The sequence below is a fragment of the Cygnus atratus genome, chromosome Z, assembly GCF_013377495.2.
Source record: "Cygnus atratus isolate AKBS03 ecotype Queensland, Australia chromosome Z, CAtr_DNAZoo_HiC_assembly, whole genome shotgun sequence".
NCBI classification, from domain to species: domain Eukaryota; kingdom Metazoa; phylum Chordata; class Aves; order Anseriformes; family Anatidae; genus Cygnus; species Cygnus atratus.
Window position 1 is genome coordinate 84,476,235 of NC_066396.1, and position 16,171 is coordinate 84,492,405.

General features: G+C 43.6%; 1 pseudogene; it reads right to left on the reverse strand.

Annotated features, from left to right (window-relative positions):
- Window positions 1-16,171, reverse strand: part of LOC118258695 (protein scribble homolog) — a 77,239-nt pseudogene that overhangs the window by 47,689 nt on the left and 13,379 nt on the right.

Here is a 16,171-nt window from a genome sequence, read left to right on the forward strand (position 1 = left end):
AGAAATAAGATGATGCATACATATCATGTAAATCACATTTAACTCCAACAGGAGCTAGAGAATCCATTAAATATCATCAAAATGAATAATAACTTAAAAAATTAGAACAACTAGATAGCCTGTACCCAAGAGTCCCAACAATTGACCAAGGTCTCCAATATACTTATAGAGTACTTATAAAATTCTGGAAACTTGATACCCTGAAATAGCATTTATGTTGTGCTGTTAAATTAAGATATTACAAGATGATGCCTACAGCTACCAGTCAGTCATCCTAGCACTATTTCCAGAAAAGAAACAGAAGAACTAGTATACATGTCCCTTACCGAGCAGACAGAAATAACATTCATATCAAGCAGCTGAATATTATCAAAATTAGGTCTTTCAAACAAGCAAAAAAAACTACACCATTATTCCATTCCTTGACAAGACTCTAAACTTGGCTGACAGATTAATAGTATAAATCTAATAAGCAGGCTTTTGTAAAACATGAAACTTCTTACCACAAGACATTCTCACTGACATCATAGGATGCTGGGTTTAGTTTTACATTATACAAACTAAGAACTAACTGAAATAAAGAAGAACCATGAAGTAGGTTTCTGCAGAGATCTTTATCAGGCCTGATGTTATTTTGAATCCCTGACAGAAAAAAATGCTAATTGTTCTGTTTAAGAGGAGCATAGCATCCTTCCAGTACGGGAAAGGATGGGATAGAAATATTTTTTTATCTTTTTCATGACATTAATGACTTTATAGGAAAAGATTATTCCATGCTTGTAGCAACAAGGGAATTAGGGATCACAGAATCACAGAATGGCTTGGGTTGGAAGGGACCTTAAAGAGATCATCCAATTCCAACCCCTCTGCCATGGGCTGGGACACCTTCCACAAGACCAGATTGCCATTGGATACCTAATGAATTTTCAGCAGCAGTCTTAAAAGAAAACCATTCTAATGCAAAGTACAATTAAATTGCACAATTTACTGCCAGTGAATACTGTAGAATAAAAGTGTATCAATGGGAATGGAGAGATGAGACAAATTCATGAACAGCAGCTCCACTGTATCTAGAACAATGGTATGAACAGTTCAGAAATCCTTAATAACATATTACAAGGACCTGGGAAAATACCAGTGAAAGGATCACAATGCCTCACTAAAAACTGCACTTCATAATTCCCAAATAAAGACCTGCACACCCACCAACAGAGGTGTCTTTACACGGATATCACATTCAACCCTGTGTCCATTTCCAGGAACACCCCAGCAAAATAGAAGGTAGTTACAGAAGAGACACATAACAGTTCAGGAGCCAGAGGCACTGACTCACCAGGAAAGATCAGAAGAGCTAAATCTGTCTGGCTTCAGTAAGCAGTAACTCATGAGGACATAGGGACAGGCTGAAAATATCAGTGAGCAAATGGAAGGTAAGACATCGCTGCATGAGATGTTGAGAACTAAATTAAAAATGAACAATGGAAAAAGGAACATGAAGGAAAAATCCTGCCCTGGCAGAAGAGCAGATCTGAAGATTTTCTGGCTCTGATTTTGCTTATTCCTCCTTTATAATGTTTTGTTAGTTATAAGGGGAATGGATACCTGGCAAGGCAGAGATGGCAGTGTACTAATGACTGACAGTAGCATGAAGAGCAGACAGGACAGGTGACCTGCAATGCTAAATGCTCAGGTGTACTCCTACAGACACCCGTTTCCAAAGAGGCTCCAAGACAATGGATGACATGACATTAAGTGAGGATGATGGAAAGAATGCAATATATTATATATACCTCTTGATGATGACTTTTGAGCAGTAAAAACCTCTGGGTTCATATAGATATTGTTAGTTCCTCCATTAATTCCAGAAATAGGGATTTAAGGAGCTAGTCCTTCCTCCTCATTACAATAGGCACACAGGTTTCCTACAGCCATGGAAACATCAACAGCAAAAGAGAGGTTCCTGAAAGAACTGGACTGGCTAAATCATGGTACGCAACAGGACAGAGTCCTTCTGGAAATGAAAACACTCAACTGTATAGATAAACAAAATCAGTATTGGACAAAGATAAAATCATAGAATGGCAACTGATTCCCTGCCAAATACAGAAGCATAGAATGGCTTGGGTTGGAAGGGACCTTAAGGATCGTCTAACTCCAACCCCCTGCCATAGGCAGGGAAGTCACCCACTCAGGCGATCAGGTTGGCCAAGGCCCCATCCAGCCTGGGCTTGAACACCTCCAAGGATGGGGCAAGTAAAGAATTTCCTCCTAATGTCTAGTCTAAATCTATCCTCTTTTAGTTTAAGATCGCTCCCCCATGTCCTATCATCATCTACTTGAGCAAAGAGTCCTTCTCCATCTTTTTTATAAGACCCCTTTAATTACTGAAAGGCTGCAAGGAGGTGTCTCCTGAGCCTTCTCTTCTCCAGGCTGAACAGCCCCAGCTCTCTCAGCCTTTCTTCATAGGAGAATGGCTCCAGCCCTCTGATCATCTTTGTTGCCCTCCTCTGGACTCGCTTTCTTGTGCTGGGTGCCCCAAACCTGGATGCAGTACTCCAGGTGGGGCCTCATGAGGGCAGAGCAGAGGTGGACAATCACCTCCTTCCCCTGCTGGTCACACCTCTTTTGATGGAGCTCAGGACACAGTTGGCCTTCTGGGCTGCAAGCACACACTGCTAGCTTATGTCAAGCCTTTCATCCACCAGAACCCCCAAGTCCTTCTCCACAGGGCTGCTCTTAGTGAATTCTTCTCCCAGTGTGTATTCATCTGGGATTACCCCAACCCAGGTACAAAGATACAGAGCATTGAACCATTCCCAGAACTAGAACAAAAACCTAGACTTGGAAATCCTGCAGATTGAGTTAGAATGAGTGACACTGAAATGCATTATATTTTTTCCTCTCTTTAGCAGTAATGGATTTTTATTCCTATTCTATATGCGGCTGAGGTCACTGGGCCTGTTCAGCCTGGAGAAGAGGAGGCTGAGGGGAGACCTCATCGCAGTCTACAACTTCCTCGCGAGGGGGAGTGGAGAGGCAGGTAACCTATTCTCCGTTATTACCATTGATAGGACCTGCGGGAACGGTGTTAAGCTGAGGCAGGGGAAGTTTAGGCTGGACATGAGGAGGAGGTTCTTCACCGAGAGGGTGGTTGCACACTGGAACAGGCTCCCCAGTGTAGCAGTCACTGCACCAAGCCTGTATGAATTTAAGAAGTGATTGGACTGTGCACTTAGTCACATGGTCTAAACTTTTGGGTAGACCTGTGCGGTGCCAGGAGTTGGACTTGATGATCCTTATGGGTCCCTTCCAGCTCGGGATATTCTATGATTCTATGATTCTTATTGATGCTCTTTTGTGTTAAAATCATTGGTATAGTCATTCATTTTGTATAATTCTGACTAAAAATTTTCACATTGAATCTCCTTTGCAGCCCAGAAATTTCTTATTGTTTTAAAGGTCCATTTTAGGAATATGGAATTAAAATGGCAATATGTAATTAAATGACAGAATACTGGGAAATTTATGAAACTCTTCTTATGAAACTCTTTCTTATGAAACTGTTTCATTGGCTAGCCTCACACTAAGAATTGCTTCATTTCCATTCTGTGCTGCTAAGGACAGCACACTAGAAAAGTATTTGTCCAAAGTGACAACGAGATAGAAGGAAAGTTCTTGCACTAAACCTGACATCGCTCATTTTAAAACATACAATCAGAGATATGCTTAAGAGATATACTAGCAGTCTGGAGAACAAAAACTCACTGAGAACCTTGACACTGAATGGAAGAATAAAAACAAGGTAGCTAAAGAGAATTCCTATTCATAAACAGAATCTGCCACACCATAAGTGGAAGAAAAACTATGGAATATAATGTACTGAAGACTGAATAAACTCTGTCATCTTATCAACAGTCAACAAGTTTGAGTTCAAGTAGAATGGGTGCATGAAAGGGCAGTGAGAAAGACAAGATATAGAGAATAAATCATGGAAGAGAAGACTAAAAGAAAATTTTTTTATTCTAGTAAAATGAAGGCTGGAAGGAGTTGTGACTGACATCCATAAAAATGCACAAAGGACAAAGGGTCAGACAGCAGAAAGGATTTTTCAGGAAAAAATATAATGAAAACAATGAATAAACAAATGCAAGTTTAGTTTGAAATCAAGTTTTCCAGTCATTCAGGAAGTAGAAATCTGGAACAGCCTCCCAGCAGATGAAACCTGAGTGTGCATGTATGCATTGGGAAAGTGGAAAACACAATCTATATTAAATAAAATGTTTGACGGAGTTGTGAAATACAGTACAAACTCAGTGATCTAGATGATGTGGCACAATATACCCTCAGCAAGTTTGCAGACAACACTAAGCTGGGAGGAGTGGTGGACACACCAGAGGGTCCTGCTGCTGTCCAGAGGGACCTCGACAGGCTGGAGAAATGGGATGATAGGAACCTCATGGAGTTGAACAAAAAGCGCAAACTCGGCACTTGGGGAGGAAGAACCCCGGGCACCAGGGCATGCTGGGGGCTACCCGCATGGAAAGCAGCTTGGCAGAAAAGACCCTGGAGCCAGCAGTGTGCCCTTGTCACTAAGAGACTAAGGATATCCTTGGCTGCATTAGGCAAAGCATTGCCAGCAGGTCAAGGAAGGTGATCCTGCCCCTCTGCACAGCACTGGTGAGGTCACATCTGGAGTGCTGGGTCCAGTTCTGGGCTTCCGAGTACAAGAGAGAAATGGGCATACTGGAGAGAGTCCAGCAAAGACTACAAATATGAGGAAGCAGCACCTCTCCGGTGAGGAGGGCCTGAGAGAGCTGAGACTGTTGAGCCTGGAGAAGAGGAGGCTCAGGGGAATCTTACCAATGTCTAGAAACTCCTGAAGGGAGGGTGCAAAGAGGATGGAGCCATGCTCTTGCCAGTGGTGCCTGATTGCCAGCACAAGAGACAATGGGCACAAACTGGAACACGAGAGATTCCCTCTGATTGTCAAGAAACATTTTGTTGTGCAGGTGACAGAGCACTGGCACAGGTTGCCCAGAGAGGCTGTGGAGTTGTTCCCTGTGGAGACCTTCAAAACCCACCCGGACATGGTCCTGGGCAACTTGCTCTAGGTGACCCTGACTGAGCAGGGGGAATAGACCAGATGACCTCCAGAGGTCCCTTCCAATCTCAAGCATTCTGTGATTCTGCTGCTAGTTAGTGATGGTAGGAGACTTGACTTCAGGATTTCTTCCAAATCTATGTCAGCCTTAAATTTAGCTAATTGCTTCTGGATTGAATATAGGTTGTTTTTGGTTAAAGTGTATCTTCCGAAAACATCAACCTATCATCATTTGTTTCTCATTTCAGTTCCTGGATCTAAACTGGAGATTACATTCTTCATTACAAGGTCTCAAAACTATTCAACAAGTTCTCTTTTCTGCTATTGACACAGTCAGAAAATGCAATTCGTTTTTCCAGTAGGGAACAATTTTTAAAGGCTTGCAAATGCCCTATTTATTTCTAGAGACATTTTTGAAATTCCTAGTTTTTTTATGTAATGCTGGTCCTAAGCAACGTGATCTGTATCTGTTGTATACATCCTGTTTTCTTGTTTCAAAAGGGAGGATCAGAATTGCAGTGTAGTGTTTTGTTTAAACAAGGTGTCTTTTCTCTCTCTGTTAAAACCCACTTCTTTACTGCTTTTTTTTTTTTTTTTTTGAGAAAGGAACTAAATGAGTGAAAAGGAAACTGCAGGTAGCTCTTCACGTGAGTGAGAAATCATTCTACAGTTTACTACTCAGTCCTTAAGAAATCTCCATAGGAGATACGATTTGCACTTGGCAGTGATATATTATGATGAATGAGCTGCAATCAGACAAGTAATCTGTCATTTTGTAGGTGAATCATATTTAAACTGTGACTTAACAGACCTGAATGAGAAATTGTACATCTAAGAGGGGAAGACTACAGTCTCTACAACCAAACTGTTATAGGGCAATAGCATAAGAAAGAATACTGAGGGACCTTTCGTCTTGCTAGGAAAAGGTTAAAAAAAATGTATTGCAAGAAATCAGAAGCCAAAAAAAATTTGAACAGAAATTACATCACATTTTCCTTGCTCAATGGGATGATTAAACATTTTTAAAAACTAGTACAGAAAGTAGTGTTGTGTTTTTTTGTAACTTTGAGGCAACTCTGCTCCCTCAGAAAGTATGTCCTACTCAAATCAGATGAGCAAATTACATACTTCTCTTGCATTATATAAAAGAGGTTTATTAATCTTTTCAGGGTTTAAAATACACACTGTGGGAATCACACTGTGGGATCACACTGTGGGAAAATCAGATTTGCTACATAAAAATTCAAAGCATGACAATATCCTGATAAGTACTGTAGTTTCACCAAGTCAACAATAAAACACCAAGGTGCACGGCTCCAGGTAATCAATGCTGTACTGCAGCAGCATCAGGTCATCCCAATGCTATAAACTAAGTGGGCTGACCTTTTCAAAGTTGAACCCCACTTAACACTGGATGCTTCAGGACCATGCTGTGTTGTCACAGTCTGCCTCTGGCAAACAACAATTGTTGTGCCAAGCATGAAGTCTGCATTCAAACACAAATGGTAACATTTCTGAGCAATTTCCACAGGATAAGACTGCTTTAACGAGAAGACTTGACTTGCTTCTGACTCCAGAGCGACAAGATCTGGCATGTGAGCAGAGGAAGCTTACAGGATCTTTTCCACCCTCCAGCATGGAAGTCAAGAACCTTCAACCTCTAAGATCAGCCTAGCTTTTTCATAGGGATGGAAATTACCAAAATATCCTCTCTGCACAATCTTGTACAGCTGTGAGAACATCATGTCAGAAGAAGCAAAAATGTATAAAGCTCTTCAATCAGCACAAGCTTGCCCATGCAGGGCACTTCATGACTCATATTTTCAGGTGCTCTGTAAAAGACAAGTTAACACTGGGCAAACGCAGAAGGATGACACCAGCCATTACTGCAGACAAAGCAGCATTGCTCACTTAAGCAGAACTTGGGACCTCCTTTGCATTGTTGTCGTCTTCAATTTGCACAGCAGTTCTTTCTGGACTATTTCTTCAAAAATTCTCTGAAACTAAGCAGATTTCAGGTGCAAACTCATGCCTTCAAATAGGAGCTTGATATACTATTTTTCTCTTCCAGAAGCCTCCTTTACAACCCAGATACAGCCGTTTCTATAGTACAGATGGAGACTATGACAAAACATTGGGAACTAAGTCAGCAGTAGAATCCAGATATCAATAAGCCCTGTGCTTTTACAAAGTTATTTCTTCCCCTGCAGTAGAGTACCACTTACCCTAACAGGCAAAGGAACTCTGGAAGTACCAGCTGCATGCACAGCGCTAGGCTCCCTATTGTGTTACAGTGTTGATTGAAGTCACACTGTGACTAGAGCTGTCTCCAGCTCTACTCTGGTGAGGCCACTCTTTGTGTTCTTTTAAGTCTAAACCATAATCCTGAAACAACATCAGCAGTTTCCTCTCTCTAAGAGCTGCATAAAATTATACAAGGAACGTGATAGCAACATTATGAACTTACTCTGTGCTGAACAAGAGACACCAGGGATTCCACTCTGCAATGGCCTTGCTCAGGGAAATAGCCCATTGGTTTAGCTATAACAGACTGGTTTAGCTATAACAGATTCTTCTCAAGTATACGAAATCATCCCTGGAAACAGTAAGTAGATTGTATTTCTGGTATCAGTTACTTCCCAAGCTGATTCTCTACTCAGACACTATGTAGTCTTTAAGGCCCTAAATATTTCTCCTGTTGCCCTGCTCTTTGAGAGGTACATGCTTCTCACAGTTGATGTTCTAGGAAAAGATGGCAAGGGGAACCCCTCTGAGCATGAGTGAGGTGTCCCACCAGTACAGTGCACAAATCCAGCTCTCACAGAACTGTCAGCTTGAGTCCCACAGTTTGCTTTCATTGATGCTTTTGGAGACTAACTCTTCCATACAGGCTGCTGTCCCGATTTGTGCTCAGCATGACTCCACTAAAATGACAGATTATCACTGACTGGAGAGGTCAGCAACTATCCACTGAGCTGACTGCTCCCCATGAGCTGTAGGACAATCAACTGCTTCCCAAAGCTGTTCTGCTCTGGAGTGACTTTGGCCATCACCTCCACCCATCTTGTGGATCTCTAAAATGTTTGTCCTTGGGAGCTGCACCACCATCTCACATCCTACATGGCACTACCACACTAATCTGTTACAGTGAGGCAACAGATCTGTATAAAGAAGGAAACGATACTACAGGGACAGCAGAGCAACTTGGGGCATCTAACCAGCTACCCTCCCCAGTTGACTCAAAGTTGTTCTAGGCACTTTTATCAGATGTACATGGAACGTGGGCAGGCCAAAAGGAAGAGGCAGGCAGACTGTGTCCAATACAAGGCTACTGCACCTTGAGGAGCAAGAAGACTCTGCATACGGAATTCGAGGTCTAGCAGCTAGAAAGGAAGACCAAGAGCAGTGTGTTGCTAATCGAGGGACCAGGAAGCACTTGTAGTGAGTTTTTTGTCTCTTTACTGACGACAGAAGAGTTATATAAGGAGAAATGCATGAAATGTGAATGTGTTTTCAAAAGATCTACAGATAAGGAGATTGAAAAATCTTCAGAGCACACCAACACACCATGTATAAGCCAGATCACATTTCAATGGAAGTACGTGCCACCTCCTTCCCAGAAAGTCTTACTCCAAATCCAAGAAAGAAAAGCCTCCATTTCACACCTGAGGAAGGAGCACAGAGGCAAGTTCACAGAGACGAATAGGCCAGCACTCACATGGGTACTAATGTACTGTTCCAAGGAAAGTATCTTTCATGCAAGCAGTTAGTACTGACAAGAGTTTCTGCCTCTTACCAGGGGCAGTAGCACTCTGCCTCCAAGAGTTCTCTGGAAACACCACCTGCAGAAAGCCCACTAACACAAGGGATAAGGCAAGCCTACTGAAAACTTGTAAACAAATTCAGGAAGTTAATCAAAGTCAGAGGATAAGCTAAGGCAGCACGACAAAGGACTTTAAGCTTGGGTGCATAACACCATACATATGACAGGGACCTTACAGCCCCCCTAGTGCCACCTGCTCCCTTCTGATATCCCAAAGTGCTGCATGTGAAGACTTTGCATGAGGGGCTGCATGAAATGCAAGACTCATTAGCTCCAGTCCACCTTTCTCATGCAATTGCAGTGTCCTGAGGTTGATTATCCTCCCTACCCCAAAGGATCATACACAGCATTCAGCAGATTCTTGAGGCCTCTACTCCTGAGTTACCACCACTCCTGAATGTATGCATTTATTTTCTTCCACCTTCTTTTTCCTCAGTGCACAGCAAACAGGAACTTTCCACCTGTACCCCCTTTGGTTTTTCACATTTCTTCCATCTCATTCCTGATCTGCAGCAGCCATTCTCACCTCAGGTATGGAAAGTAGGGAAAGGAGGTGAAAGCAGGGGAGGAAACAATCATTGTGTTTTTACAATCAGTCAGGTCCAGAAGCCACTTGACGCAGACAGATCAGAGTTTCCCCTACAACAATGAGTGAGCCAGGGAAGCAAATCAAGCAGATTGAATGATTTTTGGCAGAGAGAGAACAGTAGGAGTGGTACAGACCTCTTCCTCCTCAATGTGAGCAGGTTCAGTCAGCAGATTATTGGCTTGATCAAATGACACCCCCTGTTAGACAGGAACCAGCAAAGAGGCATGCAGATTAGTGGAGCATAAACCAAAACCACCACCACTACCACCACCACCCAACACACAAACGCACACCACTCTGATAGGTCCGGCCACACAGCACCAGAGCAGACCCCATTCATACCACTGCTGATTACCACCTACCAGCAAGTACCTGCGACAGGGCTGCGACCATGGCTCACAACATGCAGAGTGTCAGCATTCTTTGGCCTAGCTAACTGGAATCCACATCTTAAAGGCCATATTTTGTCTGTGTTGACGCACTGAGGCTGTGACCATCAAGCTCACAAGCTAAACATCATTAGCTGGTTTTACCCACTGTGTACCGAGTCTTCCAGTGAAGGAGGAAGGATTAATCAACACAGAAGAAAACTGCAAAGGGCCCTCTGGTGCCACCTAGCTGCCGCACAGGAATGAAGCTATCCCAGATCAAACTGCACTGGTCCCTCCTGTGAAGGCAAATGCCTCCGGTGAAAGTAAGCGTCAGATGCTCAGTCATCCTGCTCCCAAATACAGGAAATCTTAGAATTTCTATTGAAAACCAACTGTCTTTGGGGAAAAAAAAAAAGAAGAAAAAAGAAAAACAAAACAAAACAAACAAACAAACAAAATGAAACAAGCAACTGATTTAAGGACTTGGCCTGCTGCAGACCTTGTCCTACCTTCTTACTTAATGCATGTATACCGCGTTCCTCACTTGAAACTCTGTGGGGACAGTGCTCCCCACATTCCTACTTCTGGAAGACAGCTCAGGAGGCAAGCTAATAAACCTGTCTTCATGGAGCAAGCGTTCAACCCAGCCCCAAGAAAAGGATTTTGTGATTTCCAGGCAGAAGGTTTAGCCTCTAATAAGGACAACTTTTTTTAAAAGCGATACCAAACCCATGGTCTCAACACCTATGTAGTCTTCACAGGTTTTGCCAGTGGGTCAGTGTGTCCTTGGCTTTGAGTCCCAGACTAAAATTATTGGCTTGATAAAACGACACCCCCTGTTAGGACAGGAGCCTTTTGGGTCAGGGCATTTCACATGCACAGCAGGTCTTAGATACAGGGGATTTAGGATGGCTTCACACACTCTTACAAGCAGCAGCAGCAATGCATTTTCACTCTGAAGACCTTTGCAAATGGTAAGGAAACTGCATGTCTCATCCCTAGGGATCAAATATCAGCTCAGATACATCAAGGGAAGCATCCACTGAAGGAAAGGTTCCAACGGAAACTTGAGTGCAAGAACTTTCCCTGTGCAATCTGAACTCCAGCATGGGGTTGAAAAGATCCCAGTAGTCTGGAGTGTGTGCAGTAACAGCAAGAACAGGTTTTACTCCAGCATATTACACCAGTTCAGAGACCCGCATCTCTCCCATAAGATTTGCTGGTGTCATACTCTATATAATGTAGATTCAGCTGCATCCTAACCCCTGCCTGTTAAGTACACCTCACAAAATCATCAATTTCATCACCGATTTCAGTAAGAACTGGTCTGACCTCAGGCAATGTCCTTCATAAGTATATTCCTATTCTATTGTGAGCATCTTCCTCAAGCAAGAATTTGGATGTCCCTGATGAAACATGGTGATTCACCTGAGTAGAGCCAAGGACCTTTTAACTCATCAGCCCTAACCATGACTGGAAAGGCTCATTGTGGCCCCATGGCAATGGCAGAACTCCATAACACAGGCTCCCTCTAGTCCCTATACACATTTCATCAGGCTGCACCTGTGCTGGGGCAGACACTGGGTAGAACCAATGAGAATGGCATGCTCCTAGCTGCTCTCACTACTACTCCTCTTCAGGACCTGAACTGTGGCAGAAAAACAACTGTAAGCGGTCTGAACATAAGCCTGAGGAGATTAGATCCATCCAGGGACATGGCTCAACCTGTAGCAAACGAGGTGCAACAACCAGCAAGCAAGGAGGTAATTTTTTGAAAGGAATGAAAAAACCCATCAGTGATGGGACAAAATAACTGTTTTTGCAGCACAGATCACAACATTGCACATAAGGGAAGCATGCAAGCATTTGGACATAGAATGAGAAGTCAGACATAAGCAACATGGCACTGTTCTTGGACAAGCCCCAGAAAGAACTTCAGTTCTCCTGCCCTCAGCATGTTTCTCCTGAAGTGCTGGAGCCTCTTGAGAACATTTTCACTGGTACTGCATCAACCTGGCTGGTAGTTCAAAGCAGCAGAAGGGTGGTCTGGCACCCCTCTGACCTTTCCCCCTCCCCTCAAGACCTTACCTTCACCGAGGCTGAGCAGATAAAGCTCCATTTTTTCTGTCATCCTCATCCCATGCTTCTTCTTGATCCTCAGGCTCCATATTGTTATTGCGACTTCCCAGCTCCTCTTCCTCTTTTGGGACTCCATCACTGTTCAGCCCCTGTAGGAGTGCCACCACTGCCTCTGGCTTGGGCAGTTTAGTTATCTAAAAGTGTTTCTTATAATGGGGTGTGTCCTTGCAGATAAGCCTCTGTTTCTCCACTGAGAATGGTCGCTCTTTGTCTTCAGCCTCATCTTCACTCCTTATTAGTGTGTCCTCAGCAAAGTGTACAGTGGGCTGCAATGGAAAAGCCCCAGAAAGGCTGTGAGCCTCAGATAACAGCCATAGCTGCAGGCAGCACATAAATCTGCTGTCCCTCTACTACCAACACACGCAAAGCCAGCTTTTCTGTTTTAATATTAAAGAAGATGCAGGAATACATACTCAAATTTCCCCATACTTGTTTTCGCCCCATCCCCCGTATCAACTCCTTCACCTAGACACATCTGTCAGCTTCATGGACTGAGGGCACTCAGACCTGTAACCCTGATTTTTGCACAGTCCCTGCCCCATTCCCACGCTATCTTTCCTAGTCTTTGATGGACCCTGCTCCCCCAAGCTCCCTGAATCTCTACTTGCAGTTAGCTTCCAGGGCCTTTACTTGCCTCCAGCAATGCCCAAATCACACTCTGTAAATCCATTTATGATTTCTCCAAAACTTTCAAATCCTTCCACTTTTTAACATGACCCTGATGCAGTTCCTAGATTCCTACTTCATTGTATTCCACTTCTACATCTTCCTCCTCTTGGACAGCTGCTTTTTTATGGTCCTCTTCAGCTTTTGGCTTTACCACCTTCTCCAGCTCCTGCATCTCAGACAGCTGCCCATTTGGCCAGCTCCTTTGTCCCTCCTCTCCCTGCTCTTCTCCCCTAAAGTCAGCAAGAGCCGGTGCTGTTAGAAAGGTGGGAGTCCTCACTGCGATTTGATGTGGCACTCAGTCTTTTCTCTTGGGAAGATGATAGGTTACAAAAATCAAGATGGAAACCAAAGTAGGAAATGGATCAGTATAGTCTGATTGGTGCAGGGTGGGGTATGGTCCACTGCCAACAGAACCAGCTTTTTCAAGTTGCCCGCTACCTTCCTAGCTCTACCCCTGTTTCACCATCTGTGTGGGCATTTATTGACAGTATCACACCTGGGCAGCAAGGCAACATCCCCTAGTACTCTATTCCCATCAGTCTTTATTCAGTATATCAGAGCCTTCTTTTCCTCTCCCTGTTTTGTGACTGTCCTGGTTTCAGTTAGGACAGAGTTAATTTTCCTCCTAGTAGCTGGTAGGGTGCTATGTTTTGGATTAGGATGAGAAGAGCGCTGATAACATGCTGATGTTTTAATTGTTGCAGAGCAGTGCTTTCACCAAGCCAAGGACTTTTCAGCTTCTCGCTCTGTCCTGCCAGCGGGCAGGCTGGGGGTGCAGCAGGAGCTGGGAGGGGACAGACCCAGGACAGCTGACCCAAACTGGCCAAAGGGGTATTCCATACCATCTGACGTCATGCTAAACAATATATAGGGGTGGCTAGCCGGGGTGGGGGGGCCGGCTGCTCAGGGATAGGCTGGGCATCGGTCAGTGGGTGGTGAGCAATTGCATTGTGCATCACTTGTTTCGTACACATTATTATTAGTAATACTATTATCATTATTATTATTATTATTGTTATTATTATTTTCCCTGTCTTAATAAACTGTCTTTATCTCAACTCACAGGCTTCACTTTCCCATTTCTCTCCCCCATCCCGGAGAGGGAGTGGGGAGGGTGAGCAAACGGCTGTGTGGTGTTTAGCTGCCGGCCGTGTTAAACCACAACAGTGACAGAAGTGGCACTGAGGCACACAATCCCCGTTATGGCCTTTTCTGTATCCTTGCTGCATCTTGTGCTGTCTCAGTGGCCCCAGCAGACACCACAAGGTAGGTTCTAATTCATGAAATGCAGACAATCCATGCTCAGTCCATTCCCACGTTTCCCAAAAGTTAAGCTCTTTCTGCCCAGCTTACAAACACTGCCTCTCCATTCCCCACATCTGCTACATGTTCTGTATGGTTATCCATTTCTTAGCGAACAGCGCTCCCTTCTGACTTAGGTGAATTAGGTCTGTGCCAGGTTTTGCAGCATGTACCTCATTGCGCCGAACTTCTATCACTTTCTTCATAACCTTCATCTCACTGGGATGAGGGGTTGCTCTGCGCTGTAGACCCTACCAGAGAAGAAGCACGCATGCAGAACATGAGATTTAACAGTCAGAGGAATATGTGTCATGCCTCAGGATTGAATCAGTTCAAATGACACGTTTTATCAGACCACAAGAGCCCCAGCTGGACATGAACTAAATGTCATAGAATCTGATCTGGACTTCTCTGTTATTACAGCGTGCAGCTGGGAAGAGGAGAGAAATGGAAGATGACACTTACCAGATCCATCTCACAGACATTAACCTCCTCTCCATCTGACACAGGGTCTGGAAGAAATTATAAAGATGGGAAGTTTTTAATTGTGTTTGTCTTAGTAAATGCCAATCAGTCGACACAGAATCCCCCTAAAGGAACACACGGGTAGACTTTCTTCTTAATCCGTCTGGTGCTTCTTACTATACTTGACAAGCTTGTGTGTCAGTAGAACTTGTGATGCTTAGCTAGGTCCATCCAAGCTAAAAGTCAAGAAAAGCAGTATTATAAAATTAATAAGAGAGTTAAAAGAAAGAAGAAAAAAAATAAAAACACCCAAACCCTAACCAGTAAACCTCCAAACACCAGCAGGAAAATTATCTCCATGCTGGAGGGACAGATAAATTTTTTACATTTTATTAGAAGGATTCAGATCTCTAGATAATGTCTCTCTACAAGATAAAAAGGAAGAAGTTCAGCAAGAGATTTAAACCAATAGAATACCTGCTGAAAAGTGAAACTTCTATCCTCCCCTTTGCATCTGCAATTAAAGCAAAATGATTTGCCATATTTTTTGAGGCTGCCTGTCTACAATTATAATGTTTAGCTACCTTAGTAGCACTACACTCCACAGCACAGGCTTACTTCTGGCTCCAGGCTAGAAGATTGCCTAGCACAACTTTGGTTGTACAGCTTTTCCCTGTGGAGGGCACCAACTAAAATCCAGTCCTGATGCTGCTGTGACCATTAGGATCTCTAGACTACCTGATTGATCTGCGGGCAGTTTAGCAGTCATAACTCAGTTCCCATGGGACAGCCACCAAACTGTAAGTCTGCATAAATGCTCTCAAGGAAATAAATCTCTTTTATACCTTTTTGTCTTCTCAGGACACCTAATGCCCTCATTACTGCAAAAATTTAGTACAAACCTACAGCAATATCATAGGAGCTGTGAGATGGGAACACCATAATTGCTCCTCGTCCTAGGAAAAAACTGTAGATTGTGCCTGTGCTTCCATAGGAAGATAGCAAGCCACCAGAAAACTCCTTACCCATCTCTCAGCTCCAGACTCCTCTTCATCATCCACTTTGGGTTCATCCAGAAACTGAATTACACTGACTCTGTTTAAATTGGTGTCTGTCCAGCTCTCATCCACACTGTTCTGCAAAAGATTCTCTAGGAAGAAAAATAACAGACTGGGAGATACTTTCTGAACATTCAGGGATATGGTCTTGGATGAAAGACAGTTCTCAACTCATTAGGGCACTTTTGTCTCATCTGCTCATGGCATCAAGCTGCAGAGGCTTTGAAGACATAGGATCTAGCCTCCAGGTGTTGTCACCTCTTGTATGTCTCCTACCAGATCCATGGCAGCCTCTACAAAATGTACTGAAGGTTTCAGCTCTAGTGTATCTTACCGAAGAACTAACAAAAAAGGTAGGATTAAGGCACAAATCAGAAGTACTAACACAAAAACATCAACAGGACAGGAAGCAAATCTTACAGACTATGAACTCCTCGGTCAGTAAATATAAGCAGAAGATTTGAAGACTAGGCTGCAGCTTTTTCACCACATGGTAGAGAAGCAATTTGTCAGTTTTAGCAATCTGCCTTGGAAATCAACAGCAGTCAGTCAGGAGCTTAGGTGCACTACAGCTACCACAGTAACCAAGAACAGTCCAGCTAAGCAGAGAAGGTTCACATTCTCTTCCCTACATCACTCTCTGCAGTACACAGT